Source organism: Ixodes scapularis, unplaced genomic scaffold (assembly GCF_016920785.2).
Source record: "Ixodes scapularis isolate PalLabHiFi unplaced genomic scaffold, ASM1692078v2 PGA_scaffold5__190_contigs__length_132052651, whole genome shotgun sequence".
NCBI classification, from domain to species: domain Eukaryota; kingdom Metazoa; phylum Arthropoda; class Arachnida; order Ixodida; family Ixodidae; genus Ixodes; species Ixodes scapularis.
The window spans coordinates 4183880-4196914 of record NW_024609880.1 but is presented as its reverse complement, the minus strand read 5'-3'; the positions used below and the strand labels follow the sequence as shown (position 1 = coordinate 4196914).

The 13035-nt window shown below is 43.0% G+C and overlaps 1 non-coding gene across 1 annotated transcript; it reads left to right on the top strand.

Moving 5' to 3' along the window:
• The first annotated feature begins 11898 nt into the window (after nt 1–11898).
• Nucleotides 11899–11970, top strand: Trnap-cgg. The gene has a single exon. It is a non-coding gene; the product is annotated as a tRNA-Pro (tRNA).
• The last annotated feature ends 1065 nt before the right edge of the window (nt 11971–13035 follow it).

Genomic DNA, 13035 nt, shown 5'->3' with positions numbered 1-13035 from the left:
TGGTTTTATAGGCCGCGTTTATAATACAGGCACGCGAGGAGGTACAGAAAGCGTCGATCATCAGCAAACGGCCCCGCGTTTCCCGCTTCGCCAAGCGAAAACACAGCGCATGCGCACTTGCGGCCGATCTCGGAAGGCGTCCGCCGTTGAATTTCAGACGCTTCCTATGTGTTACGTCACGCGGTGAAAAAGAGAAGAGGAGGAAAGAAGGGGTGCCAGGTTAGGCGGTAAAATGTGAAGAGGAAGAAAAGAAGAAGCTCGCGAAGGTGGGGCTCGAACAGGAGATGTATTCGACGGTGCCCCGAGAACGCCGCAGTCCTCGGCCGTGAACCGGAGATGCAAGCAGACTCCTCCATAACTCTAACCCGCAGCCCTCTGCAGGGATATAAAGTATCAAAGCAATGAACCCTGGTACCCAGTGGATGATTTCTGGGCATAACCTGGACCACCTCCAACAGAGCCCGAGGATACCTCGGCGGCAACCCCTGGTAAAAAGCAACTGGCTCCTTCGAAGAAACATCATCGTCTCAACGGACACTTGTGACCCCAGCAAGTGATGTCATCAACCTGAAGAGGGACTTGAGAATTCAAAACATTTCGAACAGTATAGGTGTAAATACCTAGGCATTAGTCATCTTTTATATTTCCGTATGCCGCTGTTTCATATAAATTGATTTATACCGTCGACCATGCACTCTCCTATTCACTCAGACGGTTGACCTGAACTACGTCACAATCGTCTAGGATGGACGTTCTCTCGAATCCAGGCTCTCCTTTGTTCTGTTGTCTGAAGCAGTCTTAATTAACGTGGTCGCTCACACTCAAAACGAATATTCGTGAAGCAGGGTTCAGGCGTCCCTGACACAACAAAACAACTTTCGGAAGCACCTCGGGTTTCTTCGGAAGGACCTCGGAAGGACCTCGGGTTCCTTCGGGAGGACCTGGGGACGACCTCGGGTTCCTTCGGGAGGACCTCGGGAGGAGCTCGGGTTCCATCGGGAGGATCTCGGGAGGACCTCGGGTAGCTGCGGTGACCTCGGGGAGGGCGGTCGCGTGACCCCCTCCCTACCAGGGTCACGTGACCCCTCGAGGTGACGTGCCGCCAGGTCACGTGACCGCCCCCCCCCCCCCCGAGGTCAGGTGATCCCCCACCCCCGGAGGAGATTAAAGAATGAGGGGAGGAGGAGGAGAAGGAGGAGGTGTAAACCCTCCCCTCAGTACCCTTTCCTCCTCCTCCTCAAGAGCTGCGCTCTAATTCGGCGTTACAGGGAGTTGTAAACGGCTTTCACTTCTTTTTTGTTACTTTTTCCCGTGCCTCACCCTTAATGCTTTTCACTATTGCTTCCGCGGCCGAGGCGATTACCGAATCTGGGAAACCTGCGTCTTCTAGTCTCCCGACCTGGGCGGCAAGGCTTTCTGCCACTCTGTGGTAGCTAGACTTTGTAATCGCCGAAAGAAGTCTTGCTACCACAGAGTTGTCTAGCTACCACAGAGTGGGAGAAAGCCTTGCCGCCCAGGTCGGGAGACTAGAAGACGCCGGTTTCTCGGATTCGGTAATCGCCTCGGCGTTGGAAGCAATAGTGAAAAGCAATAAGGGTGAGGGGCAGAAAAAAAAAAAAAAGCAGCTCACAGTCATTCCCTATGTGCACCACTTGTCCCACGGCTTTAAAAGAGCCGCCTCGAAGTTCGGGGTAGATGTGGTTTCCTCGGCACGTAACAAGTTAAGTGGTGTTTTATCTGTAGTAGAAAAGCGCGTTAACAAGGAAGAAAAACAGGGGGACAGGCCGTGTGGCATAAAACACCGTATTGAGTTGCTGCCACGCACTTTGGGTGTACAATACCAGATACCCTTCACGTGCGGGAAGGTTTACATCGGACAGACGGGGAAGTGCCTCAATATTCGCCTGAGGGAACACCGTAGTTCTTTAACAGGAACCGCAAGCTCCCACTTGGCGTTACACTGCAGGGACTGCGCCTGTACACCGTTACTTGACAAGGCCATTGTGCTGTATAAACACAGGGACCAAAAAGCTCGAGAAATTGTCGAAGCTCATAAAATAAAGAAGGAGGGTCCAGCCTGCGTGATTCAGGCTTCAATGAATTTGCTGGACAGTGAGGTCGAATTTCGAGATCGGGGATGACGAATATAGAATTGTGTAACATATGGCACCCAATTTTGTGAGGCGCATGGGCATTTCCATCATGATTGGACAGTCGTGTTGTTGTATGTTTTCTTCATGTTTTCCTGATAACAAACCATTCAGTTAGTCAGCGCTCGTCCTGTCCAGTTCCTCCCTCTGGCTCTGTAAAATTCGCGCTGTTCCATTATGAGTACATACCAACTCGCCCAGCTATCTTGTTTGCTAAACCTACTCGTTTCGTTTTAAAGTCAATAACTTACATACTTACATACGTTACTTATTTCAAATAACGAGTAACGTAGTTACGTTACGCGTGGCATCTTCTTTCCGAGAGGATTAAAAATGACTAAATCAATTTTTTCGTGCTTCTAGGCACCAACTCATATGAATTCTTGCACTCATCCCATATTCCTTAAATTTTCTGCTTTTTTCCCCAACGGAAACTTTCCCACTTTTTGAAATATGGCGCATTTTATGCACATGTGTAACGTGGAGAGAGTATAATGTTTTTATTAAAAAATAAAATTTAACGCAAAACTAACGTGCGTTACGTTTTATCGGTAACGGTAATGCGTTCCTTTTATTTGCAAGTAAAGAGTATATTTTTCGTTATATATTTTTCGGTAATGCCTACAAGACTGAAAAATTAATCTTCTAACTGTACCATACTTTAAAGGAAACACTTTCGAAGGTGTACTTAGAAGTATATTTTATGGTAGTAATATTATGATTATATTTTATTAAAAATATACTAAAACGACTATTTTAAAAATTTAATTCTCTAAAAATACTGTATTTTTAGAAAACACTTCGAAACGTAAACTAAGAGGCAAATTTTAATTGCGTTACAATAAGATTAAAATATATTTTCACTGGGTAGACTACCGTTGTCAGAAGGTGGACTTTTCATGCGAGCGGCTTTGAAACAGAGTGCACTTTACACTTATATGTAACTTAATATAACAGTTTATTTACTGAAGCTATACCAAGCATTCCAAACTCTATTCAAGTAAAAGTTTAGCATTAGGAAATGTAGAAAATTATTTTACTTTCAGGGTACTCATTTTGGCAAGGATTGTGACATTGTTTAAAGGGATACTACAACGAAATTTCGCCGCTTATTTTTTGGTCTCTATGTGTTCAAAGGAGCAGTATAACATTGAACACCCCATTATTTTCCTAAAAAAAAGTCACGAACAGGAATTTAAAAACGAATTCAACGATTAGCAAAGAGCACCTGGTGGAAGTCGCTAACTCCTAGTATGTAATGCCGTCTAGGAACCTTGGCAGGTGGAGACGATGTTTGTCTCGCCTCCGGCCACCACGAGAGAAGAAGTAAAAGGAGGAACTCCCCTCTCCCCGAGAATCTTCTTTGCGTGTCCCAGAAGTCGCTATTGTCCCTCTACAAGATTATAGAAGATTAACCCGTCACTCAAAATACCTACATAAGCAGCCGCTTCGGTGGCTGGAACCTGGCTGGAACGACTAGGCCATCCTCTCGACGTCAGCCTCGCCTGAGCTTTGCTCGTCCCAAGACAAACTACGTCACGATTGCGTTGGATGTCATGTGCTTTCGTTGACTGTTCTCCGAGCGCTCGCTAGAATGGGCCATTTATAACAAAAAATACAGCCATCAGGCTCAAAATATAAGCGTGCGATTGTCATTTACGGATATTGTGGATCATATTCAGCCTATTTGTGAACACGACGGGTATATTTCAAATTTCATTCAAGTCTCTCTTTAAGTACACAAATCACTTTATATGACTGAGAGGTCACCGATGTGCATATATACTGCGCTAGGCTCGCGCTTTTCAAGGTGGATACCTATTTTAGTTACTGTAGGGAGAAAATAAAAATGATTAAGGTAAAATGTGCGTTGGATGTTAGTTTGAACAGACGAAAAAAAATAAGAAAAGAAGAAACGTGTGAGGGTTAGACGGACGCCGCCTTCACTATCAATTCATCAGACTCCGTGGATATTCGAAGGGAATACATTTTCGATCGTCAGAACCATAATTAGATAGCTATGATGAAAAACGGTCTAAATTATTCCTTTTTTGCGTAATTTTGCAATTGAAGTATTTGAGAAACTTCCGTAAATGCTAGACCAAATTAAGAAATTTAATCAAGTAGGTAATCTCATTGTAGACGTCCATTGATCACTTTTCGTGTTTTTGTTTCGCACGATTACTAAACTGCACGCCAAAAAGTGCAAGAAGTCTTGCCTCCAATGACGCTTGAGAGGTGACGTAGTTGCATTAATCACGTCGTGATTGAAACTTTTTGTTTTGAAAATGTTTTATATTGGTCTGGTCTCTAGTAGTGCTAGAAGTAGTGCTAGAAGTAGTGCTGGTAGTAGAAAATTCACTTTCTACATGAACCATATATAAGATTAAAATAATAAAAAAAGTTAATTAACAAGTTTTAGTTAAATCAGTCCCTTCAGCAGCGGTGTCCACAATTGCGCACACAACCTTTCAATGGCCGCAGAGAGCCTAATTTTCTTTGCACACCTCTGAAGTGCGGTGCCTACGTTTACACACGCATTCTCAGTGGATACCATGACGAATATCGTCCCGTCTAATGGGCGTCGAGCCTAATAAATATGTGGTGAAAATGACACAGGTGTAGCTATCATAATTTTTTTTTTTTAAAAACAAACATCCCATAGAGTTACAAGTGAAGAAGCTCGATTATTCGTGCCATTTTCAAACCCCGTGCGAACGAGCCCAGACGGCGATGTACGCGGTCGTGGACTGTCGCCCGTCACTGGACAATATTTTGCAGAATGCAGGTAAGCTAATCCCAGGCGTTCGGAAGAGGAGCGGGAGGAGCTCTTCTTCCATGGCACTGTTGAGACTGCGGGCCTCCAAAACTCAGAACTCGTGCCTATTCGTGACTAACGTGGGTGTCACACTCAAACTAGTACATCCCGTAAACTGCTCCTAGACCAGTTGTAATCGGCTCTGGCATAAAGGGCAACAATAAACGTAGCGCTTTAAAATTAACCTGAGGAAAGGTGGCTTCTACAGCTAATAAAGTGTAATTTTTCTTGAAAAAAAAGTGTGCGTGAATATTTTTATGTTTCGCAGTCTGAAGGCGCGGGTACGCATATGTTCAAACTAGGGGCTTTATGTTCCGAACTAAAGGAGGGCATGTGACACGCCCCAGAGGAGGACTGGGGTTTCATTTCAACCACCTGGGACGGTTTTCTAGCAATGCCTGTCGGCTATACGACGGCATCATGTTTCTCGTCAATGCGCTGCGGCCAGAAATGGAGCCACAGACCCATAATGGACATGGCGTTCTGCGGAACTGCAGGTGATCATCGAGGTCGTTTTCCTCGCGAATAGAATATTCTGAATGGCACTGATCAAATTTGCAATTATAGACGGAATATTACAACTCTGCTGAGCCGCAGCTTACCAAGAAGATAAACCCGTTTCACAAGGGCGCCGCCATCTTGAATTGTCATCCCTTCCTCCCTTAGCGAAAACTAATACGTTTGAAATATACCACATTCTAATTTTAGTGTATTTGAAATACAGTTCATAATTGTAAGTACACGAGAAATAGACCGAAAATATAAACTACTTTTTTTTTACATAGTACTAAAATATACATCTAAAAATCATTTTAAAATACCTTTAGTTAAACTATATTTTAAGTTCCCTTCATGCGTTTTGAAATATTTAACTGCTAAATTAATAGGCACAAAATACCTTTAACATATATTTCTTGAAATATGTATTTAATTCATGCAAAATATACTCCAACCCTAAAAAAATGGAACAATCAAAAATACGTGCAGAATACTCTTAAAATACCTGAAAATCGTAAATACGATTGTGTTATACTCTAAGTACCTTTTGACTGCAATACTTTGGTAGTTTGACTTAAACTTCCAAAATATTGAAAAGCTCTCCTTCTAGAAGTTCACTTCAAGCATATATGGAGTACACTGAAGCGCCTAAATACAAAATTTGATTAGTTTGTCAACTAAATTGCGGAGCATCGCACTGATAAATAAGCCCAGTTTATGTTATTGTTTCCTTTTTTCTATCAAGAAGACACCTGATCAGTTCCTTGCACACCAATCACAAACGGGGTTCGGGAACTACAACCACAACATTTGCTGATGCTGTAAAGCTTCAGCAGGTGCTGTGAACAGATACGTTTGGCGTGGTTTTGTTAGCACAATGTTAGTACACTGAACGTGTATACTCACCATTGTACGTGATGTGAATAGTGACTTTAATATAGTGACATTAACTACCATATTAAATAGTCAACTACTAAAATGGAAAGGCAAAACAACAACTGTAAAATATTTATTTTTCGCGGGCTCAATATTTCGCGATTTAGGTCAAAGTTGGAGTTTTGGAATAATTCGCTAATTCTAATTTTCGCGACGCGCTGGGATCGCAATATAGATTTTAATGTTTTTGCACTTTGCCGGAATTGTTCACGGGACCTATTTTTCGGAATTGTAGGCGATTCGCGAACCTTGCGAGAATTAGGTCCTCACGAAAATAAAGTCGTTTACAGTATATTAAAGTGAAGACACTGCCTTGATTCGCTTCGTCCTGAGTGGTGCTACGCAGAGAAGCAATAACATGTATATAATGAGCCGTTTGTGTGGATATTGTTTTAAGGACTGCGCCGCATTGTTATTAGTTGTACCAATGCCTTTTACTAAGAGATATCGTCCACGAACATCAAAACACTGTTTCCCCTTTCACAGACTTCCGAGGAGAAGATCGAATACTTGGAACCTTAAGAAGCGCAGAGGTGGTCACCGAAAAAATGATTACCTTCAATATGTAGGCTATATAAGGCTCTAGAGCAGTCAACGGGACTGTGAATGAGCTGTTCAGTGCGTCATGCTGTTTGTGTTTGTGTTCGTTTCTACTGTAGCTTCGTGAGATGTATTTAGTAGTGCCTTCAAATACCACAGGGACACCATTTGCTAACAAAATCGAAAATAATAAAAAAAATTGTGTAACCGGTTTTTAATGCACAAATGGCATCTTGAGTGTGAAGGGATAATATTTTTGGTATATCTAAAATATTTTTTTATTCATATTTATAATGTATTTTGAATACCTTACGCGCGTATTTCGAATGCGGCCAAAATAATACAGAATAAATACAAAATGAATATTCGTACTAAATATATTTCAACTTCGTTTGAAGTACGGCCTCTTTTTGCTAAGGGCTGTATGGGCGGGAACACTGTTTTGCCGTCGCCATTTGAAAAGGACAAAAAGAGCGTAACCGTCACACATTCTAGTTTTGCCTTCCCCCTCTTTTTTACCATTTACAGGTTGAAACATTTCATTATTTTTTCGTCACCCATACCGGATACGCCTATTAGGTGACTGAGAACGAGAAAGCATGAAAAAGGTCTATAAGGAACATTTTCGTAAGGCAGTTCTGAGCAATCCATTTAGGACTTCATGTTTAGTGGTCTCTTTTGTCGCAACCGGGTTGTGGTGGCGTGGGCCGCAACGGGCTAGAGGGGAAGAGGGGGGGGGGGTGGAGCAGGGGGACACAGTTGACAAGACCAATGAACTCCTGCTGGACGAGGTAATAAACACATTTAACAACAGAATACTCAACCGAAAGAAAACACGCGGCGAGATAAAACAAAGATATGCAATAAGGGATAAACTGACGGGTTCAGGGTTTTACAATTCGAGGGTGAGATAAGAGCGTACAAAAAAGTAAGGACAGTGTCGCACACTGGGGGGGGGGGGGGGGGGGGGGGGGGGCAGCCCAACACGACGAGGCTTGTGTACGGGAGCCCTTGAGCTCGGGGCTTCCTGTGCCTTAATTGGGCTTGCCTTTTCGTGATGCGTTGCTACAGATACGGCGGAAGGGTGGGGACGGGACGTCGCACTGGAGAGTCCGGCAGAGGAAGAACTCGCAGGACTGCCAGATTAGCCATTTGGTGCCTAGACTGAGTCTCCCTCGGTGCCGAGGTGCCAGAGGGGCGACGTCAGGAGCCGAAGGGTGGCTTCTTGCGGCTAGTCCATTCGGCTCCGGATGTTTTACTTGTAACATATATTCAACAACTGCCCTGCCTAATATAAACTCCGAATGCGAATTTCTAATAGTGGTATGACCGTTAAATTATTTGTTTGAAATTATTGAATAGGCTACTTTATAATGTTGATCATACTAAGCTACTTTAGAGCTAAACTACATACTTAGACGAGAAGCAGAAAACTAAACTGACGTCATGCGATATCCACGTGATGGGCGTCAATGCGATTACACATAATCTGAACAACTACAATACGCGCAGAACGTAATGGTGACTTTACTGGACAGATATTAATTTAGTGTTTTCGCCATTCTAACGTTGCACGTTGACCCAACAAAGCGGTCCGCATTATTGAATAAATAAACGCAGCAGGTGCATTTTTATGTCCCAAGGCAGGTGTTTTCTTTTAGACCATTCTCAGTCATCTGTTTATGAATGTTCTGATTTTTGTCGGGCCATACCCGCAGACAAGATATCTGTTAATCCGAAGTCTAATGGATGTCCATTCGATTTTGTAGCCATGCCCCAAGACCCTTTTTGATTGAGCCCCCTTTACATGCACGTCTGGATCGCGTCAGAGGCTTTGGTAAACGGAAGGGCCAAACACAAACATCAACCAGAATTTGGGACCATGGCAAGAGAGCTTCAAATAAACCAAAACTTACTAGCGGCGATTATGGAACATTCCAAGAATCATCTGCAGAAGTCTAGGGGTACAAATAGGTATTGTAATAGCAAGTATAATCCTTGATTTCAGGGACATCCTACACAGCGCGGCTTATGGTTCAAACTGCAGTCGGTTTTATAACAGCTTCACAATCCTGTTCGAATTTGTGGGATGTTTCACATTCAGCACGCTTTAAACACGCATTTCTGCTGAAGATGGGTTGCACAGTATGATATTTTAATAATGCTTCAAGTGGCAATAAACCTAACGAATTTACTAGCTGTCAGTTCTCACGCACTGGCGAGACTGTGGCAGGGTTACGAGTTACTCCCTCTTGTGCTTCCCTCTGTTCCGAAGACATCGCAATCAAGAGCCGTGCTTAAACAACCGCCGTTTACGATCTTCGGTCGCAACCGTATACGATGGGAACGGGCCTCAGAAGGCGGACAGCACTCCGACAGCTGTGGCATTTACTCCCTTAGTAAACTGGATTTTTCGCCCCACGTACAATAAACATATGGAGCTCCGAGAACAATGGTGACACCGTGGACAGCTTTATGTCGAAACACACACGCAGATACAAAAACACAGAGAAATGTGTTTTCGCTTGCTTATACCTACATGCAGAAAGGCTCAAATTAAAGATCCTCACTTGCAATAACATGCTCAAGGTATGCAGACGTTTCGGCAATTACAGTTGGGTCAAGCTCACGCCCTGTGGAACGTGCTTCTATAGGAGGCAGATATAAAATATTCAACGCCAAACCGCGAACTTGTATGGTGTCTTGAAGCGAGTGCGAGAGAGGAGACCACTCATGACGTCTCTTTGACAATGTACGTCACGTACACTGGAGTTCTCCTTGTTGAGAACGCCGCAATTCTCGCATAAAACAAGTCCAGAACAGCAATGGTGTTTCCGCATCATAGCATCCAAACGACCTAATGTACTTTCTCTCACAAAATAACCCCCCATAGAGGGTGTCAAAAAAAGTTTACACGGTCTTTTTTACCGCAAAACATGCAAACTAGGCATCGCCGAACGCTCATTCTACACCCAAAGGTAGAGCAAGAGGTCCCAACCAGATGCCAAAGTTTCAGCCCGATCCGATAACTTAATTAAAGGTTATAAGTGATTTTTTGAGACTTTCAATGGGAAGATGGAGCCCATTTTTGCCCGTTTTCGCTTTCTGGTGCCATAGAGCCCCATGTGTTTGAAAACTCTGTAGGCCACCGTTTTCCCATTGAAATTTTCAGAAAATCACTTATAACTTTTGATTAAGTACTCTAGACGACTTACGGATCGAAGCGCCACCTACACCGTCTTCCAAGGAGCGGCCGTTCCTGATGCATGGTGGAGGCTACGCGGTAACTACACTACCCCTATCAAGTCACTGTAGGGCCTGTTTTAAATACAGTGTATAATGCCTCTTTGCCCCGAGTCTAATTATTACCACACTTGTTACGTGAAATTTACGCTCGCAGATTATCACCGTTCGCGGGCGTTTGATCTCTTATCATGTGGTTTTGACACGTATTTCAAAAAGAGCACCACAAAACAAGTGTCAAAAGCACGAGATAGATGTCAAGCACGTAGCGTTCCCCGCATGCGTTTCTGGGTAAAAATTGCGGTTGCATGTGCTGCCCGGCAACGGCAAAGTACGAAGTGGGGAGTGACGTCACTAGCCCCCTAACAATGCGAAGCACGTAGGGCTCCCCGCATGCGTTTGACGGTATAGATTACGGTTGCATAAGCTGTCGCGGTAACGGCATCGCACGAGGTCGTTCATATATCAAAACGTTCTGGTACTGTGCATTTACTTTTCTTTCCTCAATCATTTGGTGTTGACATTTTGCTGTTTACAAACATAGAATGCCGCTTGCGCCCCAAGCGGCTTCCAATCGCACTGTCTTTGCAAGCCTATTGAGCTTCCTTATGTCAACAGTGCTACAAAGCATCCATGCTACACGGACAACAAAGTTATTTAACGAGGGCCTTCGGTTGTACAGTACTACATCTTGAAGGAGGCAAGTGGGTTTACAAGAATGCTCGAAACGTTTTAACAGGTCTCTCCCTCCCTCGTTCTTGAGATTTGAGAACTGGTAGGTAAACTTTCCATCTACATTTCAAGCAGCGGTGTTAAGGTGGCAACGTTGCTATGGCAAGTTGTCGCTCATTCCTTTTATAAATTTTTATAAATATACTTTTTTATTTTATTTCTGTTGTTTCCCTAGTTTCTGTAGTAAAGGGCTGGGTTAAGAGGAGGGGGGAGGAAGCACTTATACACATGTTCTGCCCGTTCTTACTCACGAGCACATATGTGCTTAAGGGAGACAGATTTGGAGTGTGTATTGAAGACGAAAACTGAAATAAACTAAATACAATATATAATAAAAATAAATCGGACGCTCTCTCGGACGTCAAAGACTGGATCACTACCTCGAGGCGTTGGCCACAAAAAGGGTCTGTAGTTCAGTGGCCAATCGTTGCAGGTGACACCACAGCTTCGCTGTGCAGCCATGTTCACAGCGTGTACTGGATGGAGCCTTAATTTTAAAAAAATCTCATATTTAATAATATTTCTAAAATGTTCGAGTCATTTAGCCGCGAAAAACGTTTTAGAGGTGAGAAGTCTATGAATTCGGAAACGTTTCTCTATGGAATCACGATGTGATTTCTTACGCAACCTTTATTAAAACTTTGCTGGAACCCACTAGAATGTTTTGAATATTCAAACTGCGAAAGTTCTTTTTTTTTTCTGTGTTAGGAGTGTCTGACCAACTGTTTCAAAGAAAAGAATATGTGCTTGAAGATACGGCTATCACTGTAACAAGTTTATAATATTTTCTAATATAAAATGTTTGGCTTAGCTGTAAATGTTGGTTCTCGACGTGATATGCTGTCGTTTATTTAATAGTTAGGAGTTCAGCTTAGAAACCCGTACCAATCGCCTAGACGCGGGAAAAATGCCAAAAAGGCAACCTGTGTCTTTTATGCATTGTAAAGCGTGCTTATATATGATCTAGACGACGGTACGCATGGCTCGTTGGTCTAGGGGTATGATTCTCGCTTCGGGTGCGAGAGGTCCCGGGTTCAAATCCCGGACGAGCCCGTCTTTTGTTTTTTTTGTCTTTCTTAGTTCCAATCTACATGCGAGTCCATATGTCGAAAACACTGGATCTTTATCTTGCGAAGTTCGACTACGTGGTTGCCATTCCACTACAGTAGGCCTCAGCCGTAGTGTGTGAATATTTACGCCGTCCACCTGATGAGCAGAGTTTGCACATTAATAAAAATGCTCAAAATGGTGTGTGCTACTGCGGACCACCATCATAAACGTTAAAATTTAGCAACTTGTATTATTGTTTTTACTGTATTTATACTGGAATACGCTTAAAAGAAGCGTCTTGTAGTTTTACAGTTTTGTAACTAATACGGCACGCCATTCCCCAGTGTCACTGATTCATGAAACGTACATGAGTATTTCTGACTCTAGTTTTTATGAAATCGCTCTTCGTTCACAGGCGGATCGAGTTGGCCTATTGAAAATGAGGTCATCGCGGCTCTTTTTTGCCAGCACATAGAAGTGATATCTGTTCTTAACTGTAGCCTCTAGTGCACGAGGAGTTAATGCAAACTCTGGTTCTGAAAGGTCTAAATAATGAGGTGCTGAAGTGATCTGACATTCATTAGAAACTACGGTTTGCTTGTATATACGATGTTTATGCGAAATGCTTCTGTTAGAAACCGTGCCGTGGGGTCACTGTCTTATCACACGCTTGCGATACAGTCATAATACACAAACGTGTATCTCGTCCTTCATTGTTTTTAAGAAGAAAAAAACTTGTTCTGAAACATTTCGACAGTTCTGAAACATTTCGACAGTGTTATACAAAATGGAGCATGTTGCCTATAAATGTTGGTTCATTACGTGATACGGTGTTCTATATTTCCCAGTTGGAAAGAAAAAGTACAAAAGATAGACGCAGCAAGATAAGTCGCTACCCTGGGAAGTGAAGGAATGGGCAAAAGATTTCGTAAGAGAGAAAGAGGGGGGCCAAGTGCGTGTGGTGAAGTCGAAGGATGATATGAAAATTTTTTAGTGTTTTTTTCCTTCGCATTTAAAGTATAGTTATTTTGTTTTATTTGATGTGTGACAACGATTATTTGTTACCTA